This window comes from Meleagris gallopavo, chromosome 2 (assembly GCF_905368555.1).
Source record: "Meleagris gallopavo chromosome 2, MGAL_WU_HG_1.1, whole genome shotgun sequence".
Taxonomy (NCBI): Eukaryota; Metazoa; Chordata; class Aves; order Galliformes; family Phasianidae; genus Meleagris; species Meleagris gallopavo.
Window position 1 is genome coordinate 76,271,067 of NC_139405.1, and position 20,948 is coordinate 76,292,014.

The 20,948-nt window shown below is 42.2% G+C and overlaps 1 long non-coding RNA gene across 1 annotated transcript; it reads left to right on the forward strand.

Annotated features, from left to right (window-relative positions):
- Nucleotides 1-552: 552 nt before the first annotated feature.
- Nucleotides 553-13,399, forward strand: LOC146545040 (uncharacterized). The gene is made up of 3 exons (XR_014881488.1): nt 553-2,489; nt 3,397-3,585; nt 6,696-13,399. It is a non-coding gene; the product is annotated as an uncharacterized LOC146545040 (long non-coding RNA).
- The last annotated feature ends 7,549 nt before the right edge of the window (nt 13,400-20,948 follow it).

Sequence of the window (20,948 nt, forward strand, 5' to 3'; positions counted from 1 at the left end):
CTCCTTGAAAGCTACCATTTTGATCTTGGTTCTCCCTCCTTCCCGTCCTGCAGATCATAAATGGTGTCATTTTGTGGTCACTCTCATCTCAGTGTCCACCTTTGTATTTTCAGACTTTTATTTCCAAATCTGTAGAAATGCTCTCCCTATTCTCTCTGTTAGATTTTCTTCACCTACACGTCAAGAGATTGTCATCAACACATTTCATAGAGTTTGCTGAACATACTGACTGCATTTTGCTACGCATCAGATGTACACACAAACATTCTTTAAAACTGAGACCAACTGGTAGAAAGTGGCCAACATCTGGGCAGCCAAGGTCATCTTCCAAAACTGTTGGGCCATACTCTGCCCACAGGGACTGGCTGCTGCACTCTGCTCCCTCCAGTCTCTGTTTTGGAATTGTTTTGGGACAGTGCCAGTTACCTAAGGACAAAGCTGTGTCAGGGAATTTCAGCTCTACAAAGAGAAACACATCAGTGCTGAGGAATGTGCTCTGGAGCATTTTCATTTGCTAGAATCATGGAATCATAGTATCATTTAGGTTGGAAAGATCTTTAAAGTTCACGTAGTCCAACTCCCTTGCATTGAACAGAGACAGCTACAACTGGAAGGAACATCTACAGCTGGACATTTGCAATTGATGATGTCTCTTCTCTCTCAGTTTATTACATTCTCAGCAGATTGCTGAAGAGCAAAGATCCCAGAAGAACAACACCTCCTGCCAGTAGCTCACAAGATGGCACCTCTCTGCATTCGCTGGGTGGGATTTCCATAGCAGCTCCTTACCTGAGAACATCTACAACCCCCTCTTCCATGGTCAGATGCTTAACAGCTTCTCCTCACTCTGGGTTTGGAAATGAGAAACGGCACTACATACAAAGAGTAATAGGAGTAATGCCTCCTATTTTATTATATTGGCCCACAAAGTCAGAGGTGGATGTTGGTGGTATGGCAGTAGAGGCTGAATCTTCCCACCAATATTCTGTTACATGTTGTTGCTGTGTGACAGTTGGCAGCAAAGGGGCGGTCTGACACAATGGCTTCTGACATGGGAGCGTGGATGAAGAAAAGGTGTGGCATTGAATAGCTCCTTGAGGAAAAAACTGCTTCTGTTGACATTCATCATTGCTTGCTGAATGTTTATGGAGACCAAACAGCATATGTGAGCACAGTGAGGTGAGGTGGTGGGCTATGTTTCAGCAACAACACTGCCATAGCAGCTGTGAAACAGTGGGTCACCTCTGCTGGTGCAGGCTTTTATGAGCACAGCATGCAGGCTCTTGTTCATTGCTGGTGAAAATGCGTAGCTAATAGTGGTGGCTATGTAGATAAATACTGTTGTGTAGCTGAGCTTTTGCTATATCATCTAGTGCTATTGCGCTCTTTACATCTATTGTATTTCCAAGCACACACACTCTCGTGCCTCTTATGATCCTTTTTTTTTTTTTTTTTTTTTTGAATAAATCTGTGGTTTGCTTTGGCTAGAAATTAGCACTGGAAATTATTTTGGTGCAGTGAGCACAAAGAAAGAAGTTGATCAGCTATGTTGTGCTTCAGCTTTAGATCAGGAAGAAGCGTAGCAGCGGGACAAGGACACCCGCCCTCCATCTGAGCATGGTTCATCTTCTCGGTGCAGGGAGCACGTGATATCCTGGCAGCAAACGTCCAAGAGGGAAATGACATGTTAAAAAGAAAAGACAAACACATTTTTCACCCTGACAGACAGCTGGCTTACATCTGTATTTTCACAGGCATCAGCACTGTTGACTGTTATTGTTAAACGCTCCGATGCTGCACTGAAGAGTCAGAGGGCCTGGGTTCTCCGCAGCGCTGTTGCCCACGTCTGAGACATCCTGAAGTGATTAATGGGCGGCGGGGCCTTCTTTCCAGGACGCCTTCCCGCCAACACCCGCTTGCTGCACAGCGGCACTGTGCAAAGGTGTTTCTCGTTAGCCCTGCACTCCCCCACGTCCTCAGTGGGACGGGACCGGGCGTGCACCTGCGGCTTCCGCACCGCTGCCCACGCGTGGGCGCCCACGGGCAGCAGCGGCTGGAATGTCCGGCCCCGGTTCCACGAGAGGGCAGCAGAGTGTGAGTAGTGAGGGGGGAGCCCCGTGCTGGAGTGTGGGAGCCCCAGGAGCTGGGCTAACATCCCACAGTGAGCTGCAACGGAGTGAGCGAGGATGAGAATTCAGCAGTCCCCCTGACTGCTGGATTAAGTCAAAATGTTAAGTCCCGACTATGTTTGTTCTTCATCTGTTTTCTACAGCATAGAATTTGGGATCAGGCAGAAAGGCATCCCCAGCAGGTACAGCCACCCACTGCTGTGCCACAGCCCTGTGTTGGACCAGGTCTCCATCACAAACAGCTGGAAGCACCAAGCTGCCCAGGAAACGCCTCTGAGGGATGACCTGAATGCGTACAGGGAACATGTGTCTCTGCCCAGGAGCCTCCACCAGCAAGCCAGCCGAGGCTAAGGCAGGAAGGTGAGGAGCCATGTCTGCTTTTCCCACCAACTGGGTCACTCATCCTCCTTGCATCCCAGCAGTGCTGCAGCTCATGCCCGAGTCTCTTCTATAAGTTCGATGCCATTTCTCTGTCACAAGTGCCAAGAGAGATTTGTTTGGGATTTAATATTATGTTTTTATGGATTTGGGCTAAGCTGGTGCTTTGATTTTATAATCCTCCTACAACAGCTTGGAGCAAAAGCAGGGAACATTTTCCAATCAGCCTAGCTGAGAAAATACCACAACAAGCTATCTTGTTGGTGTGGCTGATGAACGCATGCCAAAGCTTGTGTGCTAAAACGGTAGTGAAAGATGTCAAAATAAAGGGAGATGTAGCCTGAGAACAACAGGTTCTGGGATTCTGTTCACAAGCAGTTGTCCCATCTCTTATGCAACCTTGTTCTGGCACCTAGTGCCTTTACAACAGCTGGCTGACTACGTTTTATGGTTTGTCCATCATAGAGTCATGAAAAGGCCGGACTTGGATATTGAGGGGTAAACTCCTGCTGCAGGGGAGAAAAACTTGGGGAGGAAGAAGGGGAGCTCACGTGTGGCCATGATGTGTATCTCTGGAGCTGGTCTAGAGGCACATCAGCAGGAAAATGGACATGGGGAAACAGACTCTGTTCTTTTTCTCTATGGTGCTGCTGCCCTGGGCCTCTTGGCGCATGGCTCCAGTGCTGCTCAGAGCTGTATATACTTAGGGTCCTGGGAGGTGAGTAAGCCTCGAGTGATCCTCTCTTCCTCCCAGCCTCTGAGTGGGGCTTTGGGTAGCCCACACTTATGTCCTCTCTCCATGGAGTATAATAAAGTTCTTAAATGACATTATGCATGATGGCCCAAAGTGCAGGCTGATGAATGGTTCTGTTTCTCTTCCATGCCCTAGGAGACCTTCTGGGAAGTCCCTCTATTCCTCAGTGCCAGAGACCCCATTTCCTCATGGTGCAAGGGGCTTTAGGAGGATGAGAACTATACGGGCTCTGCATCTGCTTGGCCTCTCTGTGTGAAGAAATCTGCCCATCCCAGATAGGAACTGGCCAAGCTGCTGCCACCTGGGGGTCGATACTATTTCAAGGTAGAGCTCTCTAATCCCAAAAAAACAAGAGGTGCTGGCCCCTGGGCTCCTCTGACCCTGGAGAGAATGGTGGGGATGTTCAGAGCAGCCATTAGTCACTGCTGCTCTCAGACTGTGGATGTACAGGAGGCTGAGGGTCTCTGGGGAGGGTGGGATATTTTTAGTTGTCACTTGGCTGATGTTTGCTGTCATGCAGAGAGAGTTTGTTATTCTTTCCTGTATGGATTATATTCTTTTAGGAATAGCAAAAGCTCCAAGTCTCTGGGATAGGTGCTTGTTCTGCATTCACATAGGAATAATAGTAGTAATAACAATAATAACAGTAAATTAATAGCTTTGCAGAAATAACCAAGACTTCCTTAGAACACCCCGTTTTATTCAAGCAGTGTAGCCACTGCATTTTAAACATACTCAGCCTCATGTTAGTCTTTCAGAAAAATAATAATAATAAAAAATAATGTAATTGCATTACAGACCAGCAGTTTTCCTATTGTGAACTTGTGTAGAAGTTGAAAACAGTAGTTTTTGGCCCAAATTCAGCACAACACTTAGGCATATGCTTAACTTTAATCATGAGAATAGTCATATTGAAATCAGGGGGACCATTCACATGTTTACAGTTAAGTCTCAAACCAAATGCTTTGCTGAATTTTGGCCTACTGGGAACTGAGAACGCTCATACAGTTTTCAGAGCCTGACCCCGTAAAATATTAAATACAGCTGAGCCTTCTAATTCCCACTGAAGCTAATGGAATTGAGGGTACTTGGCATTCCTTGGATGTGTTCAGCACAGCACCGAATCAATCCTCATCTGAGGCAGCTGAAAATGTGTTCATGTGCTTCCTTAGACCGAGGAATGATGCTCCTTGAGTGCAGGCTTGATAGCAGGAGTGCAACCCTTTGTCTGAACGAAGAGGCTTCACTCAGAGCTTTGGGAGTCCTGAGGATCTGGAGTTGAGTTATTCATACCATGAGAAATGCAACAAAGAATGGAGGTGGCCAAGGCAGTCTCAGCAATGTGCTTTCTCATCTGCACTTATTGATTACATTCAGAATGTGGTGCTTCAGAGGAATATAGAAGATTTGCATTTGCCTTGGCATTCACTGGTTTGCCAGTGTACCCAATTGAGGGGGAGTTTTGGTACACAATATGGAGAAGAAGAGCAAGCCTGGCTGCAAATTTTGCATTTTGAATATTTTATTTTTGTGTTTATATTTTTATTGGATTACACTCCATATTTTTATTATATTTTATGTTGGAAATAGCAATTCTGAAGAGGAAAATCTCCAAAAGTTTTTAAACCACAAGATCAACCGCGTAACTTAAAATTCCAAAGCAGTCTGCGTAACAGGCTCTCAGATTCTGGCAATCAAAAATGTTGTTGAAAAATTTGATAATTGGTAAGAATTGAGTAAAAATGCATTCATATTTTTACTTGTTTTTCTCTAACAATTTCAAGGAACTGGCTGAAATTGTTGACAACCCTTCTGAAACCAGTAACATTTTTTTTTTTAAAGCCAGTAAATAACACCAATTTTTCATAGAATCAGAGAATCATTAAGCTTGGAGAAGGCACTACAATCACCAAGTCCAGCAGTCAGCCCACCCCCACCATGCCCACTGACCACATACGTCCCTCAGTGCCACATCCACAAGGTTCTTGAACACCTCCAGGCACGGTGACTCTACTATCTCCCTGGACTGCCTTTTTCAGAGAATAATTTTTTCCTAAAATCTAACCTGAAACCAGACTCAGAAGTTTGCATGGCTTTGCAGGTTGGTTTAGGCTGCACAGTCATGAGGAGGTTGGCTGGCTGACAGAGAAGATGTAGCACCGAGTGACATCAGGGACAGGAGCAAGAGTCTGGAGGGGGATTATGGAGAAGAGGATTTGATGTTAAATAAGTAAATATGAGGAATTCAATGAGGCATCAAGTGGTGCAGGTTAAAGCAGTGGCAAAAAAAGAAATTGTTTCAGCTGAACTGTAGGGTTTTGGATGCTTTTGTCAAAATAATTTTGCAGTTGAAAAGACAGCTTCTCAGGAATGAATATTTTATGTAGCAAAAATGAAAAGGCTTCCTTTAGAGTCAGTTTGATCCAGCCAGCAATTTTTAAAAGATCTACAAGATTTCATTAAAAAAAATAATAATTCAGATAAAAGCACAGCATATCCGTAGGGGAAAAGAAAGGGACGTGGAGACCCATGCCTGCCATTGTGTAACTCACAATCAACTCTTCAGGTTGCGTGGTACAGGAACGAGCATCAGCTTACTGCCAGGAGACAACTGTAGGACATCTCCAAAGCTGCTGCCCTCTATTCCTTTCTGTATGAGGCCCATATCTATACCATTCATTTCTCAATGCAGACACTGCAGTTTTTCTATTGCATCATGCAGTAAAGATTACATTACACTGAAGTGCAGGTTCCTGTAGATTTTGACTTACAAAAAAGAGAAATATTACCTGCACAGGAATGGTAATGCACCTTGGTGTTGGTTTTATTCAAAATAAAGATAGTCAAGTAATTTAAACAGAAGTCAGCACTTTGACAATTAGGAATGTTGAAAAGTCTTGCCTATACATACAGAAGTTGAAATGCCAGTATTTTTGAGGAGACGCTATTAAAATTTGAGACTTTTATCCCAAACTGAATGAAAACGAATGTTGGAATTACCAACTGGAAATTCTGAGAGGCTTGAGTTAAATGATGGGAATAAAATAGCAGAACTCGTGATGATGAGAGATGGATGAAAATTCTAGAAGTGTGAATGGGAAGTCTGAATGATTTGAAAATTGTAGAGGAAAATGCATCTCAACCTCTCCATGTTCTAGGCAAGTGTAAGAAAGGTTATGCCCAAAAATATTCACTGCTCTTGAAACTATATGGCAAAGAAAATGACGATGTCAAGAGCACTGGAGAGTGAGAGCTGTCTTGGAGTAAAACTGGAACATGTCTCTCTCAGGCTGGTGCTAAGGTGAAGGGAAGCGGACTCAAAAAGGCATCAGAAGAAGTCAGATCTGAAGTCATGGGAGCAGGACGAATGCCCCAAAGAGCTGGAGAAAAAAAAGAGCAATCTAACACTGTGGTTCTTTCCTCCTTTCCCACAGATCCTCATTTAGTACAAGTGGACTTGACCTTCCTCCTGGGACTGCAGCAGAGCGTGGAGCAGCTTGGCACGCAGGTCCTGTAGCACTTCAGAAAGATTTGCACCTCTCAGTGCTGTAAACATTCACAAATATCACAGATTTGGTTTCAAGGTTTCTGGTAAATGCAGCCAATCATGTAGCCCCATTTGACAATCCCTAGCAGCAGCACTGCACGGGTGGGATCTCTTTTTCCTCGCTTTCCCGTTCCCTCTCTGGTGTGCCCTGGGAATGCTTTGTCCCCATGCACAACCGAAATGCCACGAGACAAGGAGGGATGTTTGCACTTGCCTGTGCATTGTTGCCCTCTGCTTCTCCAAACTGCAGGGGCTGCCTTACAATAATACTTATATAGACCTATATATTTTCCTAGTATTGTACAAATATTAACTAATTAATACCCAGGACTCCCGTTGCCCAGTCTGCTAGACGCTACCAGCCCTGGGCAAGTCATTTAACCTCTGTTTGTCTTGGCTACGCCATCTGTTATGCACTGTTTTTAATTGTCCTCTGAGAAGTCAAGTAAGTAGAACAGGATCTTGGATGTGCAAAAATGATTTGCATGAGATGATGAGAAATGTTCTAAGATTCCTGTGGACCTATTGTCAATCCAAGTTATATTTTAGCATTGTCAGTACAACTAGGCAAAGTTCTTAGATGTGCAAAGTGCTTAAAGGTTCCTTTAAGTTTTGAACAAGATCACTTGTGATCACTGAAGTGGGAAGTATATAGCAGAAGAGCAGCTCATGTGCCAGATCTGTGATCACAGCTTTGTTACTCTACAAAGAAGAGAATCCAGAGTCCCATGTGAGAGTCCCATCAGTTTCTCCATCAGCACTTGCTCACTGGAACAGGATGGCAGCAATGTACCGGGGCTCCTGAGAGGCTCCTGCTGGAGAATGGACCTCAGAGCAGGTCAAAGCACTTGGACTCTAACTTCTGCATGTACCTGTGGACCTTACCTGGCTACAGCCTGGCCTATGAGCCTGCCCTGCATGTTTAGGAGCTAAGCTCATGGGATGTCCTGACCACAGACATGTATTTCTCTGAAATATAATTGTTGTGACAAAGCTGCAGAGCTTTGGTGTTGTGTTGGTCTGAAAGAGGTTTTCTGGACACAGGTGGCTGGTAGGAGATGCGCAACAAGTAAAGCTGTGCACCAGTGGTGGCATATTAGCTACTGGTGTGCCCATGCAGTGTCTGCCCGGGAGCATCTCTAACCTGTGGGGGAGCAGTGAGATCCCTAGAACTCTTCTAATAGGATTGGTAGATTCTGCATATATCTGACATCCCTAACATTATCCTTGTGAGACCCTGTGAATGGAAGCTCCTTCGATAATAAATTGCTACAGCAACTCTGTACAACTGTGGGATTTCCTTCAGAGGAGACCCTCACCTCCTTGGCCTCAGTGTGCTATGCCAAAATGGTTGGCTCTACCCAGGATTTGCAGATCTAACTCACATTAGAACAACTTATCAGAAGGAAGTGCTGCTGCATTTTACAAGACAGAAACACTCCCTTCTAATAGGTTTTTTCTTCACCTGACTTTCTATTTACGCACAACTTGTTCTCCTCAACGTTCTTAAGTGTGAGAAGGCAGCTCAGGATTTCCAGTGCTGTTGTTAAAATATAGGAAAGTAAACCTTTGCACTAAAAAATAATTCTGACTGAGTGAAAACCCTTTAACTGATTTAAGCAGCTTTAGTTTGGTTTTATAACCTGTATTTTTAAATGGAGGAATAAAGATTTGAAATCTTGACACAACAATGTCCTTAAGTACATTTCAACAGTATATGTGGAATGTTGCAGGCTGCAGTCAAGACATTCGGGGAGTAGGATTATATACAAATATTTGCAAAGCTGATTTTACTTTTTAATGAAAATGAAAAACTGGCCCTTTTAATACAGAGGCTCTAAAACTGGCCACTGCAAGTACATTTGTAGCATTTCAGGCTGTTCTTGGGCATAATCAATATGCACATGAGAAAAGTTCTGAAATTTTAGCTTTCACAATGTGGTGAATTCTTGAAATTATGGGAAATCTGCTTTTAAGTCAAGACCATGTTAGGCTGTATTTACAGCTGTTAATATAAACAAGGAAACCTAGCTACAGAGCTCACAGCATGACTGCGACATCATGTTTTTGTTACACTGACTGAAAACTATGCATAATAATGAACAGATTATTTGGTATTTAAATACAAGTATGGATTCAGTTATAAACCTTGGAAGGTGGATATTAAATTAAGGTTCCTTACTTCTGTCCTCTTTTAGCAAATTCCTAATATTTATATGTTGCTAATTTGTGCTTACAGCAAACCTGGAGTTTAAATGGTAGCAATTAAGCAGTTAGATACTGTAATAAAGAGTTAAACTGGAAGTTAACTCAGTGAGTGTGCATGCATGGAAAGGGTGGGCTGAGTGAGAAGACGTGGATTAGACATATACATTATAAAAACATAACTTTTCCTCACACAGTGCAGATTTCAGAGTGCTTGCTTCTCTGTGCTGTGTAAAATAAATGAATTCAGCACTGGCATCTCTACTGGATTAAAATAGACTTGTACAAAATAGTTATATTCTCACTGGCTTCTCAAACTTTTGCATGGAAATATTGTTTAGAAGAAAAGAATGCCAGCATTCTCCCCTCCCCACCTCCACAAACAAGCAGAAAAGTAGTATGGGAAGAAACAGGAACATAGTGTGGATATTTCCAGAAAGATTTCTAGTACTCCCATGACCCGGTTTTGGTTGTGTGGTTTAGAGACATCTTTTCTTGAATTTAACACTTTGGCAGAAAAATCAGGCTGAGCGGCAGTGAGATGGCAAAAAATATCTCTGAAAGCCCTCAGGGAACACATGCTGTGCATTTTCCATGTCCTTATCTGGGTGGTCCCCTTTTCGTTCCACTCTTTCTGCTTCCAGCAGAAACTATGAGGTGCATTTGCAAATGCTGCATACGTATCTGACAGATGAAGGCCACCACATATGTGCCAGCCTTTAGGTTGGGGGCCTAATCCCATGTTGTTTTTAGAATTTTGATCAATCTCAGCAATTTTTGCAGTGTTCTGTGACTGAAGAGTGTCAACTTGATCCCAGTCATCTCATCAGAGCCCAGGCCATCGTCAGAATAAGAACTACTGTCCTCCTGCTTCTTGTTCATTCACAGGGATCTTCTGAGGAGAATATTTCACAGCAATGCAGCTGTTTAAATGCAGTGAGCAAAACTCAACACATCTGGAAATACAGTGTGGTTAAACAAGCCAGTGTTCAAACAAACACACTGATTTTGCTTCATTCTCCTCCAGATCAGAGCCAGATCCTTTCCCTTGGTATTGCTGTGAAGGTAATCCCTTCCGCAGCAACAATATAAGGAAGAAGGTATGTCTGAGAGGCTGGTGGGATCTGGGAAACTCTGGTCTTCTCCCTGCCTTGGCTGAGACTGACCTCGGTGACCTTCATCAAGACACTCCATCCAACCATTGCTTCTTTCTGTCACTGATAGATGCAGAAAACATATCTAGTGAACAGTCCAGTTCACTATGAGGATGAAATCTAGCAATGACTCCAAGAATGCTTCTTGAAGACCATATAAGTGTATAGGTGAAAGATTCTTTAAGGTTCCCCTGCTAGCTGTCATACTTACTGCCCCTTGCGTAAGCAAGCTTAAACACCCTTTCGCCCTTTCTGAATGAAAGAACTTAAAAAGAAGATTCTAGAGGGAGAGGAACAGGGAGAATCCGCCACATAGGAGACTACTTATAATTTCTTTGCTCTATAAAGATAAAAAAGCCATAAAACTTTTGGAGAGAACAGATTATGTTCCTTCTGACCCAAACACTCCAGAGAAGCACTTTCTTCGCTTTCTCTATCTTTAGCACCTTTTTTTACCCCAATGACTAGCTACGTTGTATTTATGAAACAATTTTTCACTGCATGGAAAAATCCCTCATGTAGCTTCATGTAGCACTTTCCTACTCCAAGCAACTCTGAAGCATAACAATTTTCATCTCTCAGTTATCTACGCAGTTTTCTCTAGCTCTAACTGCCTGCGTATGGGGATCTGATAGAACAGCATGGGACAGGCGGGTGCTGCTCAACCCTGGGTCCTGATGCACCCGTGGTGAGGAGCTGCAGGCATGTAATGGCCCCTCTGCAGTGAGCACATCTGAAAGTGATCAGCTCCCTCAACCTCTTGTGAATCCATCCTGAAAAATGGAAACCTTTTGTTTCTGAAACAGTCACACAAACTTTCAAGATTTTTCTGACGATTGCCCCCCACCCTGAATTATTTTTGGCTGAAATCTAGTCACTTAATCTGACCCAAATTCAAAAATATTGTTGGCTTCCAGTGAGGAGAGAAGGACCTGACTTGAGTGGCATGTTCCAAAAATCTGGGCTTCAGTCTAAATTTAAGTAAGGGGAGTACTTCATATTTTATTTTTTATTTTATTTTTTACAGTCTATCAAGCATCATCCTGTTCTTTCTTGGAGCATTGCTCAGAGCTGGTTCTGCTTCACTGATGCTGCATACCTAGGAGCTTTGACAAGACATTTACATGGTGTGCTCAGTGTGTTCTTGGTTCACAGCAGTTGTTGCTCACTAATGTCTGAGCCACTTTCTAAGCAAATGTTCCAAGTAGGGTCTTCATGATTAAGATTTTAAAATTTCAATTACAATCCAAGTTTTTTCTACAGATAACTCGAATGCAAAAGAAATATCCTCTCAGCATCCAATTGAAGAAGAAGGGAGTGCAATTTTTAGTTTTACTTTTTAGCTTTGGCTTTAAAAGACTGTTTGGCTCAACTCTTCCTGTTATGGCAAGACTCTCTTTTTTTCAAATCCCAGAATTTCTTCTTCTAGAATCATTGCATTCTGCAAATATCCATGTTTCTTTTTTTTTTTTTTTTTCTTAAACCAGATTATTTTAACCAAAGGCCAAGTAAAAGTAAAGTAAAAAGTAAAAGGTTTTTTTTTTTCTTTTTTTCTTTTTTTTTTTTACGATTATAAGTGAAGGGAGTAGAAAGGCTATTTTTCTTCTTGGATAGCTCTTTGGCGACACATAACCTGCAGATGGTAAAGTCTAGAAACTCAATGCTCCTTCCTGATTCTCCAGTGCAGAAGTCAAATGTGCATCAGCCTATCAGCCTCTGTTAGGGTAAAGGGTGAGATCTTGCACCTTTATTTTGAGTGAACATTCCCTGATTCAACCTATTGGCTTCCTTAGAGTCACTACTCCTGAAAAAAGGATTTGATTGGTATGAGCCAGGACAGCTATAGTTGATTTTAAGGAAAGCAGGGATCCTTGCTAATTATGTTAATTTCATTAATAGAAGTTGTTTCTCAGGAAGGAGAAGACACACATGAACTATGTTAACAGGAAATGGAGGCTGTCGCAATAGTTCTGTGAGACCTGTTCGTGGTCTCCCTCTCAAAACAACTAACAGCAGCCAAGCATGACTCTGCCATTGTTTCTGGGGTAGCCCTGGTAAATTTTTTACAAGGGTAGTGATAGGATGCCTTGGCACGCAGCCTAGACTCTGCTTCTTCTTTCACAGGACGGGGATTGTTGGGTTTTCCCTGCTGTCTTCTGCTGCAGAAGTTGAACTCAGTTAACAGTACCCTGAGAATAGAAAGTTTTGTTCCCCTCTAGTTGGCTGTTGAAATAAACTGGGGCCCTGAGCCACTGCTGAGTTTGCATGTGTATCCCACACAACCACCTCTTTGCAAACACAAAATACTTCATCATCATGAATATGCAGCATCAGCATGCTATCAGCAGCAGCTCCCAGGGAGAGAAGGATGAACATTTCCCCCATAGAAAAAAGGCCATAGAGGTTGATGGTGTGACCAGAACCATGCAAAGAATCTGTGCTGGAGTGCAGCTTTGAAGGCATGTGTCTGTGGCTGAATGACGTGGGACTGACATGATCCTGATCCTTTTGCCTTTTCCCTCTGAACTCCTGGCTAGGATGGAGCCTGTGCCTACTGAATCATGGCTGGCTGGCTCATGTGGACTATTCCTGAACTGCAAAGTCAAGTGTGACCTTCCCATCAGGCAATGGTAATGGTTTCAATCGGCTTTGCTGGTGAGTCTGGTCTATCTTAGAGGGACTGTTACTAAGCAGCCACCTTGAGGTGGCGACCAACTTTCAATCAGAGAGATCAGTTCATGTCCACTTGTGCATTTAGCAGTAAAACTAGAAACATTTAAGAAGAAGGGAAACCAAATTTCTCTTTTCTCTCAATGGATTCTGCTGATTCTGTAAAGAGTCGATCTTGTCTCTTGTGTTGATAATGACGTGTGCGTGCTTATGCCATACATCCTTACCAAAAACCCCTCAGCAACTCCTGTTTATTTGAGTTGCTTCATAAAGTAATGTGTCAATTTGGAAATCATTAGGTATTCCTACCAGGAGTCAAAGACCACATTCAGAGTGGATTACATGCATGTTTCTTAAAAGTGTTAATGTGCTAATCTGCTGGTTACTTGATCCAGGCAAAATGCCATGATATTCCACATGAGCAAAATACCATGGTTCTTGGAGATTTCATATAAATATTACCCACTGTGCTTCCACATTTGAAGTGTTATACTTGTCTATTAAAATCAACAAGCTGGAACTAGTATCTGGATATACGTGATATTACTATTTTATTTATGAACTTCAGACTTAGATTCCTTTTAATAAAATACTTTACAAATAAGGAACAGAACATGAATCTTGCTGTTATTTCATGTATTCCATGTAAATATTCCAACTATGCCTTGCAGCAATAAAAAGACATTATATGCACTCTGCATTACCATTGTGACCAATAATGTTTGACTTACTACACTGTGTTTAGTCCAAAACCAAAACAGTCAGGGCAACACTGTGGCTGTTTTAACGGTATGCTGCAAGTAAAAAAGTAGACTTGCAATGAATAAGGCCTCACACTAAAAAAGAGCTTGTTCATTATGAAGCCATTTAGATTATAGAGTACTCCTGACTCTGTTAAAAAGTCAAAATTTCTTATTTGTGCTCCGGCAGAGCTGTGATGAGGCCACCCAAACAGTAGCCAGTCTGTAATTTTGCGATTCACAGTGTGGTTCCTGGTGTTTCTTGCAAAACAAATGGATGAATATGCGATTAAACTGACTTTTGATATGGCGGGACGTGAACAGTGACTGTACAGGGACAACCCAGACATGTCCAGTACTCCTTCCAGTGGAAGCTGTAGGGTCATTTCTTCCATGCATAAGGCACATTGTCTCTTAACAGGCTTCTCTCAAAAAGGAATAAAGCCCAGTACTGACAAAGCCCTCCTTTTCACACTTTTTTGTATTCTTGTTCTTTTCTTTCAGTAAAACACCAGGGATAATATATTTCTAATTGGCTAAAAATTTACTTCAGATGAATCCTGAGTTGCTTTTCTTCCCCACTTCTTCCCTCTGATCTAATCTGAAAAATCCCACATTTTCTCAGTGCTACTTCACTGACTACTATTATACATATACCCATCATTTCAGGCTTAAGTAGAAGTTGAATTATATGCATTCCTGGGGTATAGATTTCACTCTGTATGGCTGCCAGAAACTTACATTCATCTTATCAAGAGGATCACATGAGTCATAAGGAGAGAATAGACCATATATCTTTGTATTCAGTGATAGAGGCTTGGGCCTGCCCATCTGCGATCTCTTAATCCTTGATGCAACCCCTGCTACAGTTGAACTTTAACAAGTGTCTTTTATTGAGAGCTTATTTGGAGTGGACATGGGATAAAAGGGTAAAAAATCACCTCCAGTTTAGAGACAGATGTGCAGCTAATGATGTCACAGCTGGTAGGACATTGGGCTTAGCAGATTGATAATGGCATTCAGAGCCTATTCTTTTGGATCATATTTTGCTCAAGATGCCAGCAGTTACAATGGAAAATTACCATCTGAGAACCACTAGTGGCATCTGGAAAATGAGCAATGCAATTTCATCTTCTTTCTGAGCATGATGAGGACCCAGCACAATCTGACCAATGTTACTGGCCCTGCTGGTAGCCCAAACTGCCACAGTGAAAATACTCTGCCATTAGGTCCCCATAGCTTGTATGCTCCTCTGCCCATCTGCTCCTGCAGATGGCACAGACTGACACTCGCTGCACTCATTTTATACCATTGGCTTAGGTACAGAAGTAGCAAGATGTGTAGGAGACAATGGAAGTCGTGCCAGAGGGCTATTCAGCACATGAGAGGCAGGGATGTGTCAGTGCCTTCTTCTGGGATCTCTGGAGGAGCCTTTGTTGTCCATGCTCCTTGCTGAGTGTTGTCATGCAAATGCCTAAAAGAGCATTGAGGTGAGTCTCCATAGTTTCAAAGTCAAGAGCTTTTCTTTTTGTGAGCACTGAATTAAATTAAAATATGACATAAATACGAAGATGCAAGTTTAGCAACAGAAGAAAGGAATTTTATAACTCAATATCACAAGAAAACCTTATTCGTGAAGGATCCTACACTCCAGCAAGAGGAAACCATATTTTCTTGATATTCTCCTTTTGTTCGGTCTTCTGTGAACACAAATGTTCTTTGGAGACAAAATGAAGTAAGCACTCCAAACTCTGACTTAGATGGTGTTAGAACTGCAGTTCTCCTGAGGAACAAAAATTAAATAGCCACACACAGACTGAAATGGTAACATAGCAAATCAGCCAAAGCTCATCAGCATGTAACCATGCCTGCATTGTTCCTCCCTTCCTTACTGCCAATAATTTTTGGGTCTAAAGATATCCTGTTATAATTCATTTCCTGTGCCAAAGAAATTATGTCTAGGGTGCCAGAATATCCAAATCTGATAATTGCTTCCACTGGCCCATTTGGCACAACTCATCATTATCTGTTTGAGGTCCCAATTAAATCTTGCAACAGGAAAGCAATGCTAACACTGGATTATAGCATCACTAAATCTAAGCAGAAGGCAGCTTTGCAGATTCCCTTGGAATGAAGATGCCCTCATGTAAAGGCAGCAGGCTCAGTCATAGCCCATCACTGACTTGAAGAATGTTTTCTGTCAAGGTTGTTGTGAGTAATACTCATTTATGCAGAGCTGAGACTTGGACTGCATTTACAGTACCACTGCAGCAAAGGCATAGGGGAAAAAAAAAGATGTTTTAAATTTCACTAGCTAATGTCAGTGGGTCTCATTGGAGTTATCAGAAATCTGTTGCAATTCAGCTGAAATAAAACAATCAAGTTTTCACATAGGTATTAGTCCTTAACGGCAGTCTTTCCCTGCAGCTATTCCATGCTTAGTTTCAATTCGTAGGGCTCTTAAATTGATTACTGATACAGCATAATCCTAGAGCTATCCTGCCTCTAATCCTATAACAATACATTTTGTCATTTGAAAAATGGTCTCTCTTTTTTTTTTGTTTGTCCCAAAGGCAAAGTTAGGTCATACTCCAGGAATGTATCTATTGTATCCAAAAGAGGAAATCCAACTAACCAAAATGTTATCAGCAATTAACGAAATAGCTTACCTATTTTTTCATCGTTTCAGAAAAAAGAAAATATAACACCAGCTCAGACTAAGTCCATTTGGCTGCATTAGACTTTGGTACGCTGCCAATATTCTTTATAACAGAGATTTAGAAGTTAATAGTATTGGAGATTAGAAATTGGTTTCAGTTACAGAACTGTGCAAAATGATTTCTTTGCATTAAGACATAACAGCTGAAATGAATAAAATACATTTCTTTCTGATTTTTTTTCTCATTTGGCTGTAATTGCAGCTTTGGCACACTGACCAAATCTCTTCAAACTGGTGGGATGGCCCTGCTCTTCATTCAAAGAAAATTAGGAAAAAATTAAAATAAGGAAATGAATGTCAGATCTTATTCCAAAAATAATAATAATAATAATAAAAAAGTAAAAAGGAGAAAGAAAGAAAGAAAGAAAGAAAGAAAGAAAGAAAGAAAGAAAGAAAGAAAGAAAGAAAGAAAGAAAGAAAGAAAGAAAGAAAGAAAGAAAGAAAGAAAGAAAGAAAGAAAAGAAAGGAAGGAAGAAAGAAAGGAGGAAGGAGGGAAGGAAGGAAGGAAGGAAGGAAGGAAGGAAGGAAGGAAGGAAGGAAGGAAGGAAGGAAGGAAGGAAGGAAGGAAGGAAGGAAGGAAGGAAGGAAAACAAAATATGCCCTCTCCTTCATTTTCACATTCAATTTAAAACTCTGTGCTTAAACAAACAAACAACAGAAAAAAACAAAATGTCTCTGTTGGCCCTTTGAGCAGAAGAGATGTACAGGTGATACAACCAATGCTGAGCTACATTTGGCGAGACCTATAGTAAGGAGACTCTACAGAAGCCTTCCAGTACCTGCAAGAAAGACAAGGAGAGCCTCTTTATCAACAAATGTAATGATACGACAAAGGGTACCAGTTATAAACTAGAGGAATGTAGGTGTAGGTTAGAATTAGGAAAAAGTTCTTAACTATGAGAGTAGTGAAGCACTGGCACAGCTGCTTGGAGAAGTTGTGGATGCCTGTCACTGGAGGCATACGAGGCAGGTTGGAGGGACCCTTGGAAGCCTGAACTGGTGAGGGGCAGCCCTATATGCAGCAGGGGGTGGGACTGAGTGAGCTTTAGGATCCCTTCCAATGCAAACTATTGTGTGATTCTTTCATCCTATGCTACCAGGCCTGATCCCATGTAGACTTGGAGTCACATATCTCTCAGCTGCAGCAGGCATGGACGTGCCTGGCAGAGAGGAAGAACCTCTGACTGGCTTCACTTATACCAGGCTATGAGTATTGAGCGGTCATAGCATGTCCAATAGATATGCTTCTGTCTTCCCCTTGCAAGGTTTAGAGAAACAAACGCTACCCATGACCAATGTGTGATGGAAAGCTTCCCAGCTCCTCATGAAGACAGAGGTATAAAGACGTGTGTAGGTATGTTTTCATGCTCTCCTGTAGCACTTCACAACTGCAGCTAAAAATACTACACAAGAACCTTCAAAGTTGCCCAAAAGCACTTAATTAAAGTTGCTGGAAAAAAAATCACAGAAAACCCATTGATTAAGTTCAATAGGGCCTTGTTTTTAAAATGGAATTTGGGGCCTGAGAGTAACCCTTTAAATCGATCTTTGTCAAATACCTTAGTGATTCAGCACGTGCCATTCCATGCCAATGATTTATTACAAACTTAATAATATAAGTGATTTTAATAGACTGTGTGCACATATGTGTGTGTGCGTGCATGCTCGTAAGGGATTATAGTTTTCCAACTACTAATTTCCTTGCAAATTAAAAAGCTAATATTTTACACACACTTGAAAGTCCCCCAACAACAAACAAAAGTTAAGCTGAGCCGTTAGCACACAGAGAAGCACAGAAACTTGCCAAGATCAGTGATTTGAGTTTTATGTAACTAATAGCTTATAAACACTTAATTGGAATCTGTACAAAAAAAAAAAAAAAAAAAAAAAAAAAAGTGTTTCTGGGTTGAAACCACCTGCTACATCCGGCCTGGAATAAATGCTACCTGCTGAGGATCAGCTTTTGACAACATGTAAGCAGAGAGGGTCATGGAGTGAGACAGTCCCAGCTGGCTGCAGGATCCCTGTACCGCTGGGTTCTGCCCACACTGCAACTCACAGAGCTTAATAACTGTGAGAAGGACCCTTGCAAGCATATATATAAGCACTGCACTGCATATTACAATGCACACAAGAGACTTAACACAGGAGTTATCAGAGACGTGCCTGGCCTGGTCCAAATCCTGCATGGCCCAGAGGAACTTCTAGCCTGAGCAGGACCATGCCTGCTAGGCCCTGGCCAGGTGCAGGAGCATCCTATAGAGGATGTGCACAGAGCAAATGTGTGGGAACCTGCCTCGCACAAGGACAACCCCACAGGATAACAATATCATATATTTCACTGAGTACACAGTAAATACTAGTGTGGACCATACTAAATGTGGAGGAGCTGTTGCTTCTCTTGAAGGCAGAGAGGACTTAAAAAGTGATCTTGAAAGATTATAGCATTGGGCAATCACCAACCATACAACATTTAAAAAAAGTAAATGCAGGATTCTGTTCCTGGAACAGTGCAAATGTGGCTGTGCTTATAGGGGACAAGTGGCCAGAGTGCTTCCATGAAGTCTTGGGGATTTTGGTTGATGGACAGTTCAGTATGGATCAACAATGTGTCCTGATGGACAAAAAGACCAGCATATCCTGAGGTGCATTGAGTACATTATAATTAACTGATGAAAAGATACCATGCTTACCATTAGCACAGCTTCGAGTACTGCATGCAATTTTGGGCTCTATAACACAAGAAGGATATAAAAATTTTAGATTGTATCTAAACAAGGGCAACAAAGATAGTGAAAAGTGATAGTGTCTGAGAATACATGGATTGTTCAGTCTGGAGAAGAAGAAACTGAGGGGCAACAATTTCCTCCTGGGAGGGGTCCCAGGGGAAGGCACTGATCTCTCCTCTTTGGTGACAGGTGATAAGATACAAAGGAACAGCTTAAAGCTGCATCAGGCAAAGTTCAGACTGGACATAGTGAAAAAAGTTCTTCGCCAAGAAAGTGGTCAGGCACTGGAACTGGCTCCCCACAGAACTAGTCATGGTCCCAAACTTGCTAGTGCTCAAGAAGCATTTGTACAATGCTGTCAGCTATATGGCCTAACTCTTAGGTTCCTGAATGTCAGAAGCTGGAGTTGATTACCCAGGCGGGTGTCTTGCAGTTCAGAATGTTCCATGATTCTATGATCCTCCCAGACATATCCTCAGTTGAGCCCACAACAGCATTACCAGAAAGTCACATTATAGAGTGCTTTCTATTTTGGAAGCTCTGATTACCAAATCAGATCTGCTTTATTTTTGTATTATTCAGTAGGAAAACATACACTCCTTTTCACAGTGCATTACATAGCTTTTCTGAGAAGTTTATGGCAGCAAACTCTGGAGCTGAATACAGTTTTCAGTCAGGACTAAGCTGCAGGAATAAAACAGCACTTGATTTACCCACCTGTTTAGACAGAGGAGAGGCTCTCAGCTGCACGGCAGGATGGTGCTGTCCTTGGCTGTGCTGGGAGCCCTGGGGCCCCATGCAGCAAAAGCTGTTTTATTTCTTGCCAAAGAAAACTTCTGCCTGCTCCGGGACAAACAACGACCTGGACGCCTTGGGGAGCACTTCCTCCCCAGTGGGAAGTGAGTAGCAGAAGGTGGGAATGTGGCAAACGCTTCTGCTGAGGCTTTGCTTCTTATGGACCAAGGAGATGCAGCCTGGGGATGAGAAGATGGGAACAGACCACTGGCCAGATGCCTCTTTGTCTGAAGAATGGCAGTGAGAATATGGCCTAGCTGGGCCTCATGGAGTGAAAACGAGTGCAGAAAGAGTGTTTTTATGATGATATGAAGCTCAGACATTGACATTAATGAGAGGAAATGTATTTGCCAAAGCAGATTAGACATGTAGAGATCTCATTGCTGCTTGGTCACAACCGCATGGGCTGACCTGTGCTTGTAGGACCCATTTAGAGGTGGTACTGTGTGGGCAGAGGGGTTTTGGTAGGAAGGGTGACCCTTCTGTGTGGCAGAGGCTCTGTGGAGGTGTCCTGGCTGTAGTGGAACATCACCAGCTTGTGGGTGCTCTGGGTGTTACACCTTCATGGTTAGAGAATTTTCTTGGCATACCACAAATCCTGGACTGTGCATCCACATGAGAGCACAGTGCATCCAGCATTGGAGAAAAAGCAAATGTAACCTCCAGAAGTTCATTCTCTACTCAACCAAGAGATAGAGCAACTTCAGAGGTGCCTTTATGACACCCAATTCAGGATGACACAAAACCTTGCTGGGACAGATGCTCTCTCTCCTTTGGCTATTGGCTATTTTATATCATTTAAAATTTTGTACCTTACATACTATATTTAATTTCATATGATTATTGTCAAAATAATATTTTCACTGCCGTAATAAAAGGCATTTTTCTTCTGCAAATGGAATATTATGAACTTAAGTAGTTGGTGTTTTTTTCTGGTTGGGAGTGGAAAAAACTCAAACATGTCAAAATATATCCAGAAATGGCAATTTGTTTTTTGATTTTTTTTCTTTTTTTCTTTTTTGACCAGCTATATTGACAATGCTTGCTATTTCCCCGGAAATATCAGAATTTCTGTTACAATTTTTTTTTCAAGATCCAGACCATCCTTTTCTGAAACAGAATTTTCTG